Source organism: Carettochelys insculpta, chromosome 1 (assembly GCF_033958435.1).
Source record: "Carettochelys insculpta isolate YL-2023 chromosome 1, ASM3395843v1, whole genome shotgun sequence".
NCBI lineage: Eukaryota > Metazoa > Chordata > Testudines > Carettochelyidae > Carettochelys > Carettochelys insculpta.
In genome coordinates, this window is record NC_134137.1 from 80,846,833 (window position 1) to 80,850,951 (window position 4,119).

Sequence of the window (4,119 nt, forward strand, 5' to 3'; positions counted from 1 at the left end):
TTTCAATTAAAAATACAACAGATTTTCTGAGTTTTCAGTTTTAGTGCTCAGCATGGAGATGCCTGATTTCTAGACTTGTGTTTTCCCTTTTGAATTAATTGCTGTGGAGTGCAGTAGTTCTGAATGTCTCTAATGTGAGTACATTGTTTTCCTTGTTGCTTATTAAATTGATCAATGGGAATGCCACAGTGCTGTATTTTAATATTCTTGTCTGATTATTTGTGTTAATGGCAAGATGTTTTTCAGATGGAATTGAAAGTATTAGATATTATTTAAGTGACTATATTTTTATATTTTTGGAGCTACCTGGCACTTAGTTTTCATAGCTACTGTGACTGCCACACTAAAGCACACAGGGATAATAATTGTTAACTGTCATGAACACAATGCATTTCTAATCATATTCCATCAATGCCATGTATTTACCATTGTTAAATCATTTGGGCTGAACAACAGCCTAGGCATGGAATATAAAAAGTCCATTCCTTTGCATTATTCATAAACACAGTACCTTGTCAGCAGTTAGAGTGTAATCAAAACATAAATGATGTACGGATATTTTGTGTTTAAACTTCATGTAGGATATCCCTAAGTAACACAGTGCAATGAATTATCTTTTTCCTTTTTTGAGTCAGTATAAAACTGTAACTATGGGTGTTGTTATAATTTTTCCGAAGGTAAGAAGTTCAGTTGTTTCCTCTTTGTTTATTATTGAAAACAGTCATGAATTAAGAGAAATAAAGACTGTTTTTACCATTTTCTATCATATTTCATTCATAATTTTACACCTTGAAATCATAACTCTTAGTATCACTTCTGAATTAAGATAGTTAAAAACTATTTTAAGGAATTCAGACATGAATTAACCTTATGAATTCATAAGTCAAAAAATGACAATGTTTTAGCTTTAAAGAGTGGAAGGACTATAAAAATGATTTCTGGTATCTAACAGCTCAAAATATTTGCCCATGAACTGGAAGTTGAGGTGATGGAGCTCCACGTCCTGGAGAACAAAGGAAAGAACTAGACCCAGCCAAAGAGTCTGTGGGGCCTCAAGCAGTAGGCTGATAGCAGGGCAGAGCCAGTGGAGTGCAGGGCTTTGAAGACATGGGGCCCAAAATAACTGTCTTGCTTGCCTTGCACTAATGCTGTGCCTGGAAGAAACAAATGTGGAAAGAAAGATTGCGTATGCGAGGATTATATAAAAACAGAAAGAGGAGACGCAAAGACTTGATGACCACTTGATAAGCAGGTAATAGAAAAAAAATTGTACTTCTGACAGGTCTACTGACTTGCTCATTATCTGCCAAATATTTGATAAGTGCCATTAAATTAACTGTTTTAAAATTTTAGTTTTGTAGTTTTATTTAAGTACACAAAGGCACTACCAATGAAGATATAGTTTAGATGTGCACTCAGAAATGATGGTAGCTTTTCCCTAGTGTAATAACTGTGACCAGTCCTTCTTCCAGGATGAAAAGCTCACCCTATGCAGGGAGACAGCACAAAGCATCAAAACAAAAAAAGCAGTCCAGTAGCACTTTAAAGACTAACAAAATAAATACTAATTATCTTTAAAGTTGTTTTGTTATTATTAAAATTATAAAAATATTCTTAAAACTATTTCAAATTTTAATTTTAATTGAATTTAATTTTTATTTTTAAATTAACTTTAAAGACTGACAAAATATTTTAGGTGATGAGCTTTAGTGGGACGGACCCACTTTTTCAGATCATAGTGGGTCTGTCCCACAAAAGCTCATCACCTAATACATTATTTTGTTAGTCTTTGAAGTGCTACTGGACTGCTTTTTTGTTTTGATAGTATATAGACTAGCACGGCTCTCTCTCTCTCTCTCTCTTACAACACAAAGCATGTGTCCCTCTTAATGAGGCCATATTGCATTAATTTAATTGGGACTGTACTGCTGACAGACTAGATACCAGCTCATTCCACAGTTAACTGATTGCTAACAAAAAACGTAAGTGGAAGCCAGTCTGTTTTATTCATGAATTAATAAATTTAAAATAGCTATTAGTTGTACAAGAACATGTTGACTGTTTAGACTTTATGGAATGCTTATTGGATGCTACCTGTATTAATCCTACATACCTATGTCACCTGTTATACAATTTGTGTTGAGTGATTGCCTTATAAACCGTTGTAACTGCACAACTTCCCAAACAGGAAAAGCAGCATTAATTAAGATAAAGTGTTCAGTCAAATGTGTTGCATGAAGAAAGAAAGCAAATGAGGCATTGTATAGAAGCAAAAGACAGAAACCTGATTGATTGCATCCTCAATTCCTTCCAGGAGGGGGAAAACCAACACATGAACTCACTGTATCAAGTTGCATAAAAAAAAAAAAAAAAATCCCTTTATGTTGTCTGGACAAAGGGGCAAAGGTTGCTAAACATAAGCAAGAGATCCTCATGCTACTTAACATTAAAGAAAACAGAGCTGCTTATATGTTAAAGCTGATATTTATATCTAAGAATAACTCATTTATGTTAGTGACAGAGATATAGCTGTGTTAGTCTGTATTCTATCAGAACCAAAAAGCAGTCATGTAGCACTTTAAAGAATAACAAAATTTATTAGGTGACAAGCTTTCGTGGGTCTGTCCCATGAAAGCTCATCACTTATTAAATTATTTTGTTAGTCTTTAAAGTGCTACATGAGGGCTTTTTTGTTTTCATTTGTGAGTCATATAGTTGTTTGGGTATGTTTCCCATTTTAGTTTTCTAAATAAGTCTTTTTTTATTTTCTTCGTTAATAGTCTTTAGTTAGCTCATTATAAGTTCGCCCATAGATAATTGTTTTTGGTTAGAGGTTTGAGTTCAAGTAACCTGGAGGTAGTGAATGGTCCTTTGGCACATGGAATAACCTGAATATTGTTGTGATTTTTGGTATAAAGTGATTATGGCTGTGGCCACACTTGGCCAAAATTTTGAAATGGCCGTGCTAATGGCCAAATCGAAGGATACTAATGAGGGACTGAAATGAATATTCAGCACCTCGTTAGCATGCTGCCAGCCGTGGCTCTTCCAACTGACAGGAATAAGGGAATTTCAAAGTCTGTGGGGTCCTTCCAAAAAGGACCGCCCCCTTGTAGACAAGCCTCATGTGATCAAAACATGGCACATTACAAGTGCCGCAGCTGGCGGCATGCTCATGAAGTGCTGAATATTCATTTCAGTGCCTCATTAGTATCCTCTAATTTGGCCATTAGCATTGCCATTTCGAAATTTTGGCCAAGTGTGGCCACAGCTTATGTGTGATGAAGTCCAGGTTGCCTGAATGGCAAGATAGACTGGAATACCTAGGGGGACTGTGTGAATTCATGGTAAAGTTCGTTGAGAGTTCATGCTTGCTAGTGGGCTTGTGATATTTGATTATAGAGCACACAGTTAATTTTTGGTTACTGACCTGCTTTTTAGTCATCTGCCATATAAATAACACTCCTGGGCTGCGTCTACACGTGCACGCTACTTCGAAGTAGCGGCAGTAACTTCGAAATAGCGCCCGTCACGTCTACACGTGTTGGGCGCTATTTCGAAGTTGAAATCGACGTTAGGCGGCGAGACGTCGAAGTCGCTAACCCCATGAGCGGATGGGAATAGCGCCCTACTTCGACTTTCAACATCGAAGTAGGGACGTGTAGACGATCCGCGTCCCGCAACATCAAAATAGCGGGGTCCTCCATGGCGGCCATCAGCTGGGGGGTTGAGAGATACTCTCTCTCCAGCCCTTGCGGGGCTCTGTGGTCACCGTGGGCAGCAGCCCTTAGCCCAGGGCTTCTGGCTGCTGCTGCTGCAGCTGGGGGTCCGTGCTGCATATACAGGGTCTGCAACTAGTTGTTGGCTCTGTGTATCTTGCACTGTTTAATGAAAGTGTGTCTGGGAGGGGCCCTTTAAGGGAGCGACTTGCTGTTGAGTCCGCCCCGTGACCCTGTCTGCAGCTGTGCCTGGCTCCCTTATTTCGATGTGTGCTACTTTGGCGTGTAGACGTTCCCTCGCTGCGCCTATTTCGATGTTGGGCTGAGCAACGTCGAAGTTGAACATCGACGTTGCTGGCCCTGGAGGACGTGTAGACGTTATTCATCGAAATAGCCTATT